Consider the following 18,333-nt stretch of genomic DNA (forward strand, 5'->3'; position numbering starts at 1 on the left):
CAATGACGAGTTTAGAGAATTTTAACAGAAGATAGCGAAAGAAGAAAAATTCACGGAGTTCTCGAAACACTGTATATTTTATGGTTTGGGTCTGCAAGTTTGATGTTTACTTAAATTGCGCAAATCTCGATCCCCGCTTTTACCGCCTGAGTGCACTCAACACTCTGCGGTAAACGTTCACCGTAGACAACGCACGATCTGCCATTCCCGAGAATAAAATTTTTACTTTCGTACTGTATACTCTACCAGATACTAATTAACCATGACGCGTATATTTAACACCTACGCTGTTACTGAAATTTTTCTTCGATTTAATAAAAATGTAACTCAGAGACAGATTCAGAGACCGAGGAACTAACGTAATATTCGAAATAAAGAGACGTCGTGTGTTTAACCATAGTACAGAGTGGTAATACAGAAAGTTACTAACAAATCGATCCTAAATCATTTCACGCGTATGATCCAACTGTTCAATCGTACGATCCGTATCGACGTTCAACTTGCAACACGTTCTTAGTTCTTAATATGTATGTACCTAACACCAAGATCTCTATCATCTTGACGAGGGATCCTAGAATTTGACAGAAGGAGGACACTGCATGAAAGAACAAAATCCAGTTCACGGATATGAAATGTTTCTTGCAAAAGAGTCACGAAAGGGCTATTATTAGCACTCGTGTCTAATATGGTTTATGACACGATCGAGGACATTGATCGTTGTTTCTAAGTGAAAACAAATTTTAGTTGATACTCGAGTTTTAAAGGAGCTTGCAGGGCTCCAGCTTTGGACTTAGTAATCGGTGTCGCCACCTAACGCTGTAATTTATAACCTCGCTGTATTTCTTCCATCGAGAGATGCGATATATATATATGTATATTTTTGTTCGAAACGAACGTTTGGACGTAGTTACGAATTGGGCTCGACCGCGAAAGGGAAGATCGGAGAAGGGAAGATTTCGAACCGAGTCGACAAACCGTAGGTCGGATTAATCAGTCGTTGATACAGAGGTGAGCGAGGCGCGCGAACCGTGAGCCACGATTACGCTTTTCGTGACTGGTCAAAGTTAGGCGGAGCAAAGTGCCCATGGGCTGTGAGCATTACTGCAATTAGAGCCAATGAAGCCGTTCGTCGGGGGACTCGGCAAACATCCTGCATATTTAACCTAGTCGAGCCGCTTTCTCCCTCAAATATATACTTTGTCTTTGGAGAACGAGGAAGCCTGTCTTCTTTCTCGTTGATATCGAGCTAGAACCACAGGGGGAAGATCGAGAAGGGGCGGTCAGTGGGAGGTGAAAGACCTTCGATTTGAAAAGACGACGGGTCACGTTGCCCTCGCGAAATGGAAATTGAAAAGACCAGAAACGTCCTTTGCCCTTTTTCTTCGTCCGTCATTGTTCTACCGGATTCTTTTTTCGACCCTCGCGTATTAAGTCGCTATTGTTCCCCGACGAAATGTTGCAGACAGTTTACCGATCACGTTCACCGGCGATTACGTCCACTCGACGCGGCTAATCGCGTAAAAAGGACGGTTACGTAAGGTCGAACACGTTGCGACTCTGTGAGAGGAGTTTCTTCAAAGGCTAGCTCGTGAAAGGTTTCGGCCAGCGGTTTATTTTTTATAAAAGCAGGAAGCGAGGTGAAACGGAGAAGATATAGTCGAACGATTCGATCGGTTAGCCGAGATTAGAGAGATATCTTAAAATTTTGTTTTGTAATTAAAGCGATGGAATTTCTTAAAGTTAGAACGATACAATTATTACGTCGTTGTGGATAAAATTAGGGCGATGCGTGCAGATCTTGAGCCGCAATCGGGTCGCTAAATTCTATTAACGGATTTCAAAAATTCGCGAAAATTCCGAAATACCCAAGGTGACGTGCAATTTTTAACTGGGAAAGATTACAAACGAAATTCTACTTTCTACGCCCACGACAATCCCGAACTTCAAATGATCCAGAAACACTTACTCCGAAACAAGTTTAAAAGACACATTACGACACCAAGCGAAACGCGAACGGCCCCCTTTAACCCCTGGCGCAATCACCGTTTTCTTCCTTGGCAAAGACTAGTGGGAAAACACAAAGAGAAAGAGGCAGGGAAGAAGTCAACGCGAAACGCGTTCGATCTCTGTTCTTTGAAAACGAAGTCTTCTTCGGAAGAGTAGTTCTATTTTACTTGCTCGCCACAGATTCGACGCGAACTCTACATTCCAGTGGATTCCAACGTGTTACAGCGGTACAAGCGTTATTAATGAACCGCAACCATCGGTCGGATGGGACAGGAGTAAATCACCGTTAAATTCCGTTCATAACAAATACGGTTTCGAATGTTTTGGTCAGCTAGGCGACCTATGAAAAGGAGTTTCCTCTATTTCTTCGTTAGTAAGCGTAACGCGACTCACCAACAAAAAGATGCGATCGAAAGCTTAACGGAGAACTTATTTGACTATGAATAGCATAGCAACCGGACAAAGGTGATATCCGAGGAAAAATCACTGGCCATGGACGGAGGTCATAAGTGTCAGTTGGTTAACGTTAGCCAGCCGTTGAATATAATCGGTGAAACGAGTTACGACGTCGATTAATATCGTTAAGAATAATTAACGTTAGGTATACGATACGAACGCGATTTCTTTGCCACGTTTCTTTTCGTTTATCGTTGAAGAAGCTTCGAATTTCCACTGACTATCAAAGAATTCAGGGTTTTTTCCTACTCCTTGATAGCAATTTCGAGTTCTGTAGAGGGTGAATCCAAGGGATGCCAATGTAGCAGAATTTTTCGTATTCTTCCACATTTTCCACTCTCGCGAAAGGGAAATGGGACGAGAGACGTCCGAGGTTGAGAAAACAAGTTATAACATTACAACGAATCTTCATTCGGGCCAGAGACAATTTCAATATTTATTAGAACGTAATGATAAAACGAGCGTTTATCGATAGTTGGCAACTCATAGAAAACTCTAAAAGAACGAGAATATAACATATACAATCTGCTGCAAAATGGTACGAACACTATACGAGCTGACTATTAGCAAGCCACGAGGAAACAATGGAACGTCGAGACTCGCTGAATGCGAAAAAGAGCGAGTCGAAGGAAGGAAGGAAGATCGCAGAGGTGGCGATAGAAAATGAAGAAGGAGCAGGAGCTAAGGCGGAACGAGACAGGCTAGCAGGCGCAGGATCGAGGAAAGGTATTTCGTCTAAGGAATCAACGGAGCGAGTTCTGCTAACTGCTCTTTTCCCCGAGTCCCCTTTACCCGCGAGAATCTGTCAGCCGTGCCTATCTTTGTGCTCACGTTGGTTTCTGTCTTCTGTGTTCCTTCCCCTTCCCTTCACCTTCCATTCCACGAGCTGAGGCCCCGATGCCGCCCTTCCGTTTCGTCTTTTGCGAACTCGACATCGCTTGGTCTCTATCGCCCTCTCATTTGCATGAGTTGTTTCGCAACGCGACGACGAGCTCTCTATAGCTCAAGCTAGATCCAAGATCGGCGTGTCGCGCGACTGTCCGATACGTTTCGCCGTGAGCGGAATCGTTCCACGAGCAACTCGGTTAAATAATCCTCTAACGAATATCTAGAAGCGACCCAACGACGCTTCTAACCGACGTCGCTTCGTTTCACGACACGCATTCGCGGTTTTTTTCCGAGAGATCCGGCTCGTGTCTCTTCCGCTTCGTTTCGTCGCGTGGTTTAGCCAATTTTCCAATTATCGATGAATTTCTTTTTATCGTTTTCCCTATTGCCTCTTTCGTATTACAGTCTCGATCCCTATTTTGTATCGTGTATCTAAATTACGATATGTACTCTTAATTTCCAACTATTTCCGCTCTATTCTCTGTATTTCTTTTCCTTCTCGTCGATCTCGTATCCTAAATTGGCTACTACGATTACAGCCGCCGTCACAAACAGCCTATTCGAGCTTCTTCCAGCACACTGTCTCCGGTGTCTGTCTGGTGTTTCTGTCACCGGAGGAAAATCCGTCATGGCCAGTTCCAAAGCCTACTTCGATCTCTCCAAGGCCGCCATCGACCTCGATGCTTTAAACGAGAAGTCTACCCGACTCGACGACGCTTGCAAAACCGTCAGTCAGATGCATGCGATTCGGCTCTGCTTGGTCTACCGCATTTACCTTCGATTCACCTTCTCTACAACCCGAAACGAGCCACCTCGCAGTCTGTTTCCAGATTTATCTGGGACTCGTCCATATCGTCCAGCTTGTTTTATCGTGTATTAAGTAATTGTATTTTAAGAAACTAGTCGAAAGTCGATACTATTGTATATTATAAGTCCTTTCTTTCGAGTTTCTATACTTGAAAAATAAGTTTGATTTACATTTAGAACGATAGCGCGTAAGTAGTGGTCTTTCGATGATCTATCTAGCTTGCAAAATAACTTTATACCACTACTTCGTGATATATATTTATTTTCTTGATTAAAAATCTCCCGTAACACGGCTCACACATTCGATCCTAGAGGATTAGAGAAGTTATTACACAAGTTTCTCAATTTGCGACTTGATAATAAAACATCCGTAATAATCAGACAACGATTGAGGTATTAGATTCGTGATGAAAACAGATCGCGTCGAACGAATCGAATATGGTAAGGCTGGGTTTTTTTTATTAAACGATCAAACGTTCATGAACGAAATTCGTCTGCCCTAGAATTTGGCAAACGATTCGAAGCTATAAAACGTGAAAAGCGACCAACGTTAAATTCGAAATTCATACGTTCGTCCAAGATCCGATGAAACGTTCACCCGTATAGAAGCAAGGAACGCGAGCTCTCCACTTTCGGCGAAACTGGTATTCCAATATGAAAAGAAAAAGAACTCGCAGACGACGAAAAGCGATAGAGTTTTATATACCCGAGTACAATTTAAAAATATTAAACATCGCTTCTTAACGAAGTCTTGAAACACATTGTAATAACTCATCCATTCGTTTATGCATCACGGTATGCAAATGTTATTGATCAAACCGCCAATGAAGCTAGTTGTATACAAGAACGAAATCTAGAAGGATTCGGGAAAATTCAAAAAGAACACAGCGGAAAAAGAAGCGCGAGTAACAGGATCGTCACCTGTTCTCTCATAACCTGTAGACGAGAAACAAAGTCTAAACGAAAGAAAAAAAGGAGGAAGAGAGGAGGAAGAGAGGAAGAAGAAGAAGAAGAAGAGAGGAGAGCGGCTATAACTTTCCCTCGGCAATCTCGGTTTATAGGGAGCTGGTCGCATGACAATGCGACCGGTACGTCAGGTGGTGTATGCCAGAAGCCTAATTCGAGCACATGCCGCTCGTAAAGCAGAGCTAGAGCAGCTCTCGTCGATCGTACGCGTACTCGTTCCATGACGCCAGCGAATCTAATTTCGACAAATTGCGAGGCTATAATGTCGGTTCGTGATCGACGGGAAAAATGCGACACCCGTCATCTCCGAAACGGAAACGACGCCCATTATCTCGTCGGCAGATCCTGCAGAGAAGACCAACGTAAACGACTCGCGTTGCAATTTTCCATAAAGCTCGCGATTTCGCTTGATCTGACTTCACTGTTAACCCTTTAAGGCACGCTCGTGCGATATCCCGACAATTTACCACGATAGGAGAGAGTTTAGTCGCGACTCTCGTATTTCCGGCGAACAAGTTGAAACGGTGCTACGTGGATTACGTTAATTCGCTGATTAACGATATCAGAACGTAATATCGAGATGAAAGTAGGATTTTAATTCGCATATTTTGATCGATCGAAGCGATTGGTAACAGATTGAAAACGAACGAATTCCTCGACAACCAAAAACATGGTCCTATTTGAAGAAAGAACAAGTGTATTTTAGAAAAATGTTGACGCTTACGGGAGTTGTGCTATTTATAACGATTCGTTCCCTAGAGGTGTAATCTGATCGAGAAGTCAGACAGTACTTTCATCTACCCTACGATCACGAAGGGACGAGTGTAGCGTTTTGCTAGGAGCGTAATTTGGCTCAAAGTTAATCGGATGAACATGCCGCTCGTAAACTACCGAAACAAGAGGCAAGGCGTTAGACGAGCCCTCATGGTACACGTGACTTGCTCCACCGACGCAATTTCGACGAAAGAATGCTACCAAGTTGTTTGTTGTACCAACAACCGCAACATTGAATTTTACGCAATATTTTGTCTTAATTACGTCATCTGTTTCATAGTCTATGTAATATTTTCGAAACAATACTGACTTTTATCGCAGACAGAATATTTCTTTGGTAAAAATTGAATATGCCAGAACGATGAAAAGAAGTCGCGTACCGGAAAAGTTGGCACGTCGTGTAATAATTTCCAAGAATGGTTACAGAACCATCCTCTACTCCTTGAATCATCTCGAGCCATAATTGCTCGAGTAGAAAGCAACTGGCAGCTAATAAAACGAAAAACTTCCTATTCGCTGAACACTATCAACGAGCCAACAAAGGAACGGTATGGAGTGCAATCGACGTGGTGGCGGCACGATTAAAGAGTTCGTCAACGAGGGTTGGAAGTCGGTGGCCTGGCGACAATTTCACGCGAAAAACTTCAATTTCCCGTAAACTCGACGTCCCTGTAACTTTATTGTCGCGGGAAGAGTGCTGACGAATGAAAAGCCTTGAAAGCCAGGTCGAGATCGGGAACGGGAAAAGGAAAGACCGCCATCGGAAAGGCGGTGGCTTTCTCGCGCTTTCTCGGTTCACCGAGGCTTGGTCGAAAATTCTGTCACGTACGCGTCATAAGTTCTACGCGTCTTTAAGTAAGAAGTAACACCGTGTCGGCGTCGCTTTCCTCGTACAGTCCAGGCTCCACTTGGTGCGCAACTCTTCTGACGTGGCAGACCTTTGGGGATCACCGTCGAATCGAGTAAATTTCTGAGAGGACACTTGCCACGCCTATTAACATCACGATAATAATCGAAGAATATACTTCGTAGAGGTTGATCGAAAGATATATTCTGACATATTTCCCTGTTTCTGGCTTCCGTTTCATATATAACCCCGCTAACATCCTACTAGAGTATCAAAGTACAGTTTGACACTCTCCTTTAACGTCATTGAAAAATTCTAAGCAGAAGCGAAAGATTCCTCGTTCCTCGACCACAAAAAGGAGATCGGGAACGGTATCGAGTACGATCTTCCAGTCCAAATAACCAACGTTGTTCACGCGTGTCGAAAATTTTGTCACGTCCATGTCATAAGTTGTAGCCGTCTTTAAGAGAGAAGCAACGTCGCGCCTTCTCACGTACGGCCGAGTACTCGAGTTGGTAAGTACTCTAGGCTCGATGGAACACGACCGTTCCCTGTTAGTCCAGGTACACACACACACACACAAAGCGTGAGAACTAGCTAAAGAACTAGCTCTGAAGAGGAGGAAGTGGAAGGGAAAAGCTTTAAAGCGAGATGTTAAAGATCTAGTCGATCTAGCGTTGAACGTGGCCATAGAAACACTATGGTCGAAACTGTTTCGAATCTTCGTAGGTGGTTGCGTGTAACGATAGGACCAAATTAAATCTCTGGATAATTATTAATATAATTCAGCGCAATGACGATATATAAACGCAACGATAAAAATGTAAAACGATTTGTAATTCTTCGTGTAGTCGAGTGAAATTAACGAGTATATGTCGAAGTTGATTTCATTGATAGTTGACAGAGGTCGGATGGAGGTCGGTGGAGGTCGGCGGAGGCCGGCGGAGGTCGGCAGAGGTCGGCGGAGGTCCGTGGAGGTCGTGGGGTGGTTTGGTAGCGCCTTACGGCGGAGTTCACTCGACGAGGAGGTGGTGTGCGACGGTCAGGCGTGGCCAGCATACCAAATCCGCGGGGTATTCTGGTCATGTAACGGCTACGGGTTCCTAGCTTTCCAAGGGAGATACTTCCGTCTTCCTTCAACGACTCTGTTTTACTCGTTCGCAGACTAGCGGCCGCCTCGATGGGTAGGGGAGTATTAATTGGCTTACGAGGCGACACTCATTAGCACTTTGAGTACGAGGGGCTGAGACACCCTCTGAAGGCGTTACTCGACGCTGCTAGCCCGTGTCACGCGCCTTACTCTACATTCTCCCTCCCTCTTTCCTTTGCTACATCTTTTTCGTTCTCCGTCTTTCCCTCTTACACGTATTTCTCCCTTTAATCTTCCCTCTCTCGAGGAAAATCGTCGCCTACTTCCTTTGTGCCCGCGTTTTTCTTTTTCCTTCTTCCTCTTCTCCACTAGGCGTCATATATAGGGGAAATTAGGTAGCTGGATAGAGGTTCGAAAGCAAAGAGATTCGTCGGCATAGGTGGGCCGAGCAAGTTTTTCAAGGGAAGAGTAATTAACTGACTACCGCGTGGGAGTTTCAGGGCCGTCTCGTTCATTTGAGACGTTGAAATAACTGGGGCTTATGAACTGTACCGAATTTGCTTTTGTTAATGAGCAAACTAATGGACTTTTGTACTACCGTTGAACGGAACTTTGGAGATAGAGTGGCTCAACGACTGTGATTTACATGCGAGACTAACCTTCATGGGTAACGTTTAATTTCTCGAAATGAAAAGAATCATAATCCTCGGCGTAAGACAAACTAAAACCTACGATAAACTCAAATATCATCAAGAACGAATATGAACAGATATCGACCTTTTTTATCGTTTGGACGAAACCTCTTTCTTCAAACAGTTCATTATCAATATACGTTTCATAGTCAATAGCCGTACATCCACGTAATATGATTCGCCAAGTGGCAAGTGGGTGGTATAGTAACGAACGACACCGTGGATCAATCTTGATTAAACTTCGATTCGCTCTAAATATCAACCGCAAAAGACAGGTATAAGTTTATCATATGCTAAAACGAATTTAAATGCCTCCAGAAATTGTCTCGTCTCTTACATCACCGATTCGTTCTAGCACACACTGAAATACGCGCATGTATCTAATTTAAATCCATCTTGAATCACACTCTATTCATCACGGAGTTACTATCGTTCTTATCGTTGCTGTACGTATTTGTGTAGAAAACATTACGAATACGTACAACGATCTGTACCGCATCCGTATCATCTGATTTTCGTATCAAATTTATTAATTTGACTTGGAATATTTTCTCAAGTAAAAGTTAAACTATCTCCGATAAAAGCCATAGAGAATTTAACGTAAAAAGAATTTTAATAGTATCTCTACTTGTCCAGCATCCTAAATTTTATTGGTAAAGACTGGTTGTTCTATCGTTGGTTCCAGCGTCCCTCTTAATATAGCTCGAATACGTTTCGTCCTATATTCGCTCGGCAGTTAAGTAAAAGAACCACGGTTATCCCCACGGAGAGAGACTATCGGAACGTCTTTCTTTCCTTCTACCCTATCTTCCCTCTTTTCTTCTAGCGTACTATATAACCAGCCACTCTTCCCGGTAGCGGTTGTTCCGCGTAGATCGCGCGGTCCAGCAAATTGCATCCAGACATCGGCGGACCGTCCCAATATTATGTAAAGTATCCGGGGCGTAACGTCGATCGGCATTTTCCCGGAAAATATAGCAGCAGTCGGTTTGTAGGAATGAGACAGGATTGTGGGCACGGGATATTTCGTGGTTCCCGTGGATTTGCACTGCTGCGGTCGACCCGATACTCCGAACTCTCAGTAGATCCAATTTGATCGGAAGACCGCAGCGTCTACGGTCGACCTTCCATACAGTCGGACAATGTGTGTACACTATGCACAGGGAGAGACGAACCCCTCTTTCTCTTCTATGGCCTGATTCGCTTATATCCTCCTTTCTCCGGTCTGTGCCATCGTCGCTGCTCGACTCGGTACAAAGGTGAAACCGACTAGAGACAGAGAAAGGAATACATATACGGTGGAAGATGGTAAGAGACAAGTTCTCCGCTTCATAGACAATGTTGCTCGATAAGGTATTGTTCCATCGTGGTCTTCGAGCTGTACGAGCTTCACCCTGGTTACATTACCGTCGTCGTCACTCTCCGCTACCCTCGTCGTCTGCAATTTGCACTTTAGACGAACACCCGGTCCGTGCTTCTACGAACGCGCGGATAGGTTTCGCAGGGCAACTTGTCGCTCTTCCGTAACATCTATAACATCCATTCTACGAGTTTTTCTTACCATTTCGTTAACCGTTATTTAGCTTCTGCCTACATTTTTCTATTCTATCCTTTACGCTTTGTACAGTGGCAAATATCCGAGAGGCTCGAGTAGAAAGTTAGCGTATTTCGCATCGTCTTGCGTTCGTTACGAACGTACGCGCGCGTATAAATACAACGCCAAATACGTTGCAATCTCGTCACCGACGACGATAACGATGGTAACGTTTTCTCGATTAATCCCTGACTGTTCGCGAGAATCGTGGAATTTATCGCGACACTTACCGTACCTTGTCCGGACACGCTTTCGCGCGAATTATTGGCCGAAGTGGACACGTTTCAAATATACACGGTCTGTTGGGAGCCGTAAATCCTCTGTCTGCCGGATGCTGTATCGCACATTGACAAGGGAAATAATGGATATGTGTAGTTTCCAGCTCTCGGCCGAATAACGCGGTGGAAAAATTAGGCGGTCTTTTGTACATGTTAAATGGTGCGGAATTTATGTTTAATTTTCGAGCTAATGGGAAATAGTAATGGGGGTAATAATGTATGGCTATTATGGTCGCAATTCCCAAGATTTAGAATGTTGTAAATGTTTCGAAAACGTTGCATAGACCTCGCGAAATTATATGTACGGTTACCTCAATTTCACGAGAAACGGAGAATTTTCTGTACGAATTTTGAACTCGATATCAAAACTTTCAAAGTTCGAATATCCTGAGTAGTTGAAATTAACATTTTGGTTTTGAGTTCGAAGAAGCTTTGAGAAAAATGGGTCAAAATCGCGCGAAACGCTGAACCCGGCAGCAGTGTCGTTTCACGCGACGCGACGCGCGTATTTGCGAGACGACGACGACGATTTCCGTGGCGCCTCGCGATATCGACATGACCGAAATTTCGCTGGGGCCAGCACGGCGACGCGACGCGACAGCTTGGAGACGGCACGGCGCGCTTGCTTGATGAACCATTGTCCGGTCGATCGCTGTTACCAACGAAACGCTCTTCCAACCATCCACCGCGACATATCTGTTTCTCTTATTTTTTTATCGCTCGTGATTTATCGTTATTTTAAATAGCCCGCTTGGGACCGCGAATAATAGCGGAATAACGAACGCGATGAGTCGATACCTTAGACAGAGTTGTTCGTCTCGACACGTTCGGGACGGTTAGCAATGGGATTAAGTATGACGCAAGTAGGCTCGAACCTGAGTATAAAATTTCGAACGAAGGATATTCTCATAGATGAATCGAAGAGAGAAAATAATTCTTTACGAGTTAGCTTTCAAGGACACCTACTTTGAACCTCTCTAATAAAAATCCAATTTTCTCGTTAGAGAAAAACCTTGTACGTGAAACTGAATTCGTACATGTACATACAAGAAGATAAAACGTCATCTTACGGATGACAGTAATCGAGTCACACGATGTGAAACTTTTATACTGGAATTGGTTTGAATTCGTAACTACATAGTGAACTTGATCCCGTCACTAGCGACGGTGCACGTGACCATGCCCGGAACCTGCCGACCTTCGACTACAACTCGCAATCGTGCATCGATGACTCAAGAAGCCGTTTTCAACCGCATTCACTGGGATTTTTATCGAAAAAGGAAACGCGACCGGCTGACTTTTGTTACGTCGATAAATCAGACGATGGAATGCCTCGACGTGGACTCGAGAAACGCCCACGCTTTGAGAGGGAGTTTGTCTTATTGGATCGTATTTGCTTAGTCGATGGATGGAGAAGTTCGCTCTTCGCGGACCTAAGGCGATGGATGATACAACGTCTGTCTGGATGTTTTCATTTTTAAACGGGTTGGAACGAAGTTAGAATAATCGCTGGAACAATGTACAGACAGGATACGGGCTGATCAAGCTATATCGCAATAAATTGACTTTATTTATGACTAATTGACTCATTATGTATTATCGAATTATGCCTACGATTCTTTTAAAATTTTTCCAGTTACTATTTCAGCGAATGTTTTGCCTCTATCTCTATTTCTGACTTGATCTATTAGCCGATTCGAATCGACGCGAAACCGTTCTACCAATTCCTAAAAAAAATCCAATCGATCTTGCTTTACGGTATCTGTACACGGAAATACCGTTGTGTATATAATAGCTAAAAATACGAACGAATAAATGGAGCATCGTGCATATAAACATACCGGCAAAAGGGAAATTGATTCTCTGGTACGAGGAACGAATCCGTTAAACCACGCCATAGAACCACGGATAAAATTCAGACCATTTCCTCCTAATTCGTTGCCCGAACAACGAACGGATTTCAGGTTCACAAAACGCTTCATAATCTACCTCTCCAAAAATGCCGCGCTTTATCCGTCACACTGCGGTCCGTGAAAAGGGGACTGTAAAATAACAGAAGAAGGGATAGAAGAAAGAAAGAAAAAAAAAAAAAGAAACGAAAGAAGCAATTAAAACAATCGTCGGATACGAGCGTCGCGTCGTCGAGCTTTCGGAAAATATGTCACGAATGCTCGTAAAAATGTCCTGTGACACAGCGGCGACCAGTGTTGCTATTTTTTCAAAATCATCGTCCATGCCATCGTTCCGCCGACTAATCGTTTTCTTTCTGAAACATTAAAATCTGGCCAAAACGATCTGTTAAGAAATCGGTGACAAGTCGTTTCTCTAAACGAGATAGCTGGCAATTTTCTAGAGCAACATAAATGTATTGGGTACCGTGTAAACTAATTTTACGCCTAGTACAGAGAGTTAGAAAGAGATTATAGGATTAGAATTTAATGAGAACGAGCGAAAGACCGACTTTTAACGTTAAGCCGTGGACTTGACGCGGATGTCGTATGTACTTGGAAAGGGATGATGCCGCCGACGTTCGGTTTATCGCATCCACAGAAATATACAGAATTCGAAGGAATCCGCCATTCCACGTAGCACGGTATGACGAACGTGTTACGGGGAACAGCGGTCCCGAATGTTACATATTGACGAGTCTGTGGGTTTGAGTCTGTCTTTCTTGTCGGTTCGTGCCAGAGAAGAAAGAAGGAAGAGATTGGAAGACGAAAGAAAAGCAAGATGGAAAGGCAGAGAAGGCGAGACAGAGGAGGGAACGGAGAGGAGAGACACGGAGAGAAACGAAGAAACGCCGACGAGAATCATCCGTAGTGCAGCCACGTAGTCGCCGTTTGTCGATCGTACCGCAATAATTCCTTATTGCTCCTCCAACTCCCAACCTGACCCTAACCCTAACTCCTTCCTTTCGTCTCCCCCCTCGCCTCGCGCCTATAACCTTCTTCCATCCTCCTACTCCCGATTTTCCGGCCAGATCCACCTCCTCCCTCTAGATTCTCTTCTGTCACTCGCGCGAGCAGCCAACTCTGCCTTTCATCATCTTCAACTTCCGTTAGGGAGAGCCACCACAGTTGAGTTTTCGAAGATTAACAGAGGGAAACTATTAAATCTATCGCGACAAGGGGATCAAGGTGAACCGATAACGCGATTCGTATCGACTCGTATAACGAGGTAGTAATTGCAACCACTTCGATGCCAGCTTGATCGCCAGCCTTGTCATTTACTTCGAATCATGTTAATCTTGGTGCGTTTGTACGCATGGCTATGGTATATCGATTTTACTTTTCCTAATGATAATTGTAACGCGTGGTTGTACGAAAGGGAATGCGACATTAGCAACGAAAGAGACTCTTTTTTATCTTTAATGTTTCGAGCGGCGCGTTAAAACGATCCGCGAAGTGATTCGATCGGCACAAGGAAATTAAACCGACAGGTTAGGAAAATTTGAATGGTAAAAGAGGTTGACTGGAATATTTATAACGACATTTAGAACGACTTTGCATATTTTAATCATTGACCTGAACAGATTCGAGTAAAACTATACGTATATATTCTATGAAATATATATTACACTCGTGTCGATTATTAATTATTTAATTAAACTCTAGTAAAATTAAAAAGGTCGCTTCGTCGTACCAATATACCGCACTATTCTTCAGACTGCACGTTCTTTTTGATTACAAGATGAAACGTCGAACGTTCCATTTAATAAATTGAAACTAACCTCTATACCCAGATACAAAGAACACGCGATCTTTATCGAAACAATTCTTTCATGCAGTAAACCAGTAATTAAATTCTGTCAAGCTAACTGTATTACTCTGTCAGGAACACGATCGATAACTTAGAAACCACACTTTCGACAAAACAAAATTGAGATTCAAAGTCCTTGGACCAACTCCCTATCGTATAATCGATGATAATGCTGAAAAACCCAGTAAGGTATCTTTCAATAAAAAATCAAACGCCTTTACGCCATAATATCGCAGACGCGAGTAGCCAAGTTAATAAATTAATTCGATAAAATCGTGCCATTCGTCCTTAAGCGGACAAAACACGCCCTCGGGAAGAGAAAGAGACGTCTCAGCAGTTACGTGGCTAACAGCAAGGTCGTCCTTCGTCCGAGATGATATCTATCCCGCCGTTCTTTCGAGACTATACATTTTTATTTTCCTTTTTCTCCCCGCCCTTCCTTTCCATCCTTCTCCCCCCTCTCCGCCTCCTCTCCGTCTGGCTCTGATTTCTCGTGGAACTTAAATGGAGCTCGTAAATTAGGGTGGCTGCGCGACAACTCTTACGCAATCGAGTGCCATACGTTCGCGAAAACGACGTTCAACCGATTTATATGCGAGTACAACCGCTCGTCTTTATTTCACGATACGACAAAAATCGAATCACGCCATTGTTTAAGCTGTTAAGTGCTCGTCCGGTCACCCGGACTGCCAAGTTCTCTTGGTTACAATAATTTCCTTATCGAATAGAAGAATATAGGAATGAAGGGAGAAACGTTGGTCGCGCATGTGCGGAATTTTCTACTGCGTGACTCGTTCTACCGCAAGGTATAATCTACTGCATAGCATATTTTCCACTACTGCTGTCATACATATAATTGTTTTTAAACAGGGCACGGAGAGTTCTTTGCTTTGTAATCAAACATTTCGAATACAGTCTGTATAAAGATACAGGCTAAGGCTATAGGAGTACAATTTATCGAGCATATTCTCGGCTAAACGGTTAATTTCATAGTTGTAGAAGTTTCGTTCTCGATCAAAAAACCACCCGATAACGAGTTAAATTCTGGTTAGTGGATCTAAACGTGGAACGCGATCGACAAATCGTAGGCGAAAACTCGCGAATACCACCCACGTCTCCAACGCGACGCGTCAATGACGCTAAACATGGAGAATGACATTGAATGTAAATCGACCGTTTGAACGACGTGCTTGAGTACCGCGGAGCTCGTATAACACAGGTTCTATTTCTCTTTTCCTCCGTTTTATTATATTAGTATAACGCGAGGGCGGTTCGAAGTTCAATAACAATACCAGTGGCGCGAGATACGGCAAAAGTGGAACGTTTCGTTACTTACGTTCGAAGGCTTGACAACGTCGCTTTATACGCTTAAGAAAAATGCAGAAGCAGATTGAATGTTGACTTACCTGAAACAAAAAATTAGGTTTTTCGTTAGACAGCATTCTCGTAGATGCAATGGTAATTTCATTATACGAGTTGTTCGAGCAAGTCTTTGAAATTTGCGGTTACTCTATTTCGGAATCTTGAAATCTCGCGATCAGGAAAATCGTACAAAAATTTGGAAATGACTCCCAAACAAAAAATGCTAGAAATTTTATACGAGAAGCTCGTTCGTAATTCCAAATTTCTACTCGGAAAGATTCGAAATCACCTTTGAATTACTCAATGCACCAAATTGGAATCGCTCGAAACATTATCACAGAAGGTTACGTAACGAGTTTCGGAAATTCTGCTTTCGCGTTCTCGGATCTGACGCGTTTAACTCGATCATGACTTCGTTACATGGCGGAGAAAAACGAAAAACTGGTCGAGTGAGTGTAAATATTCCTTATCGATGAGGCTCACGTAGACGGTAACGAGGAGAATCGTTCTATGGCATGAGATATTTTATCGTTCGACAACGATGATAACGTGATCGTGCGAAAAAATGATAATCTTTCGTCGTCTCGTCGCGAAATAAAAGCAACCAACTCGACGAAGCGATATAATTGCAGACCGTTCCAATTTTTCCTGTTAAACGTCGTTTTAATGTCCGGTAGGTTGACAACGTAACACTTCAGAAACGACAACTTTATCGCCGCCGTTAATTACTAATCCGCCGATACGAGAAAACCGTGGCCGTGCGTTTCGTTCCGCTGAAATTAACCTATTTGCTCAACCGAATTATTTGATGAATTTCATCGACGATTAGATTACGTTGCGATTTCGGTAATTTTATTCTTTTTCGAGGAGGTAACAGAGAGTATCGAATACGCGAAAGTAATTGCGTATTGAAGAAAATTCCGTGTAACTTAGAACGCAATAAGTTTCAAGATAAAATTATTTTACTTAATTGTGCATGAAAATTCCTTCGTCGATGCTTCGTATCATAATTTAAGCGTTACTTTAAGTCTCAAGACACTTACATACGAATATCTTTCATAAAGCAATCGTACTTATACATTATTCGGAACGAATTATACTGCACGGATTAGTCCGTTTCTTAAGTCACGTTCAACCGATATTTTACTTTAATTTTAAATTCTCGGTATTCATTAATATATACGTTACACTTTGCTGTGCTCTTATAATAACATTTAATCGCATTCTCCTGTTAAATTCATTCGTATCAATCTACAATTACCTCACGTTTAAAGCAACGCTCTTATAAATATTCTTGTTTAAAGAATGCCGAGATAAGATAGGAACAAGAAGGTCTGTACAAGCATGCGAATTCACTCAATGGTATACATATTTCGTAGATCTATGAAAGTAGATAGACACTTTAGCGTAGTAATTTTCGGATTTCCTCCCCTTTAAAGCAAATTTATAGGTCGGATGAAGAAGCGCGAAGAGGAATTATAATCTGTACACCGCTCGAAAATACAGATCGTTGTACCGAGATTAAACGGTTTAGAATTCATCGTTTTTTTTTCGTTAATCGCGAGATCTATCGTTGCAGGGAAAGTATCGCAAACGATAGAAATCGCGAGATCTTGTATCACGTTTCTCCCTCTGGGGCGACTAGTCGTTGATAGCGTAACCTCTTCACGATTCCGAGTGGTCGCTGAGCTATTCGTGACTCTCGTGACGCATATACGCGACTCTTGGATTTTTTGGTCTCAGTGCTGGAACGTGTACGTGATATCGAATGTAGCTTTATTTTGACGATGTAGAGCAAGTGAAAAATTTCAAATCGATAGCACAGAATTTCCTCTACTTTATTATCCAGCATATAGTCTCAAATAAATGGGTATACGTTCGAAGAAAATTAAATTCAAGAAAAAAAAAAAAAGAAAAAAAAGAAAAAAAGAAATATGAACTGAAAATCATATCAAAAGCATTTGCGACACGCGAGATGTTTTAGCGTGGAATATATTATATCGCTAAGATTTTGTATTCGCGAACAGCAAACCGAGATATAATGTTTCTACCTTGCAGCTGGTAGGGATACAGGCAACAAAATCAGAATATTAGCAATCGGAATTGCTAGTTAGAATTAGTCATGCGCAAGGCGGCCAATGGCGATGAAACAGATTTCGTCTGACTGATCGAACGAGCTTCGTATTTTCCTAAACTCTACGAACCGATGAGGAACGAATGCGTTTCTACTACCGGGTTTCCAGTTCCTTCGTTTCTGCTTGCCTTAGACTTGCGCGGATATTGAAACGAATAACTCGGCTGAGTGTGCTAAATAACAGGTGAGCGAGCAACACGATGAAACGTTCTCTGGTGAAACGGTGAATACGGGCTCTGTCATGAAAGCGTTCAACAGCATGTTGTAATAAGTATTAATGGGAGATGCATACGTTGTGAAAGCTTTATTATAAACACGAAATACGTACCAAAGTATCGTGAAATATTAATGTCATTTGAATCGAATATATCTAAATTCCTCTGCTTTTACGTTGATCTGTTGTTGAAAGGTGCGCTTATCAATGGCTGCATGACTGCTATTATCGTAATCTCATTGTAAATAAAGATCGTTGGAAATACAATACGAGGTATTGATATAATTAATAAAAATGAATAAAAATGTGTAAAAATTAATAAATTAATAGAAATATAAACTTACAAGTATTTAGAATGTTTTTCTTTCTTTCAAAATTGAAGATTCAAACTTCCTATATTCCATCGCGAATTCTAAAATCTCTCAAAGATTCTGTATCTATAGTATAACTTTTCCTCTTATCAAT

The 18,333-nt window shown here is 42.6% G+C and overlaps 1 protein-coding gene across 19 annotated transcripts in view; it reads right to left on the reverse strand.

Moving 5' to 3' along the window:
* LOC139987702 (protein muscleblind) overlaps window positions 1-18,333 on the reverse strand; it is a 406,475-nt gene that overhangs the window by 297,064 nt on the left and 91,078 nt on the right. The window lies entirely within an intron of this gene.

The sequence above is a fragment of the Bombus fervidus genome, chromosome 5 (assembly GCF_041682495.2).
Source record: "Bombus fervidus isolate BK054 chromosome 5, iyBomFerv1, whole genome shotgun sequence".
NCBI classification, from domain to species: Eukaryota; Metazoa; Arthropoda; class Insecta; order Hymenoptera; family Apidae; genus Bombus; species Bombus fervidus.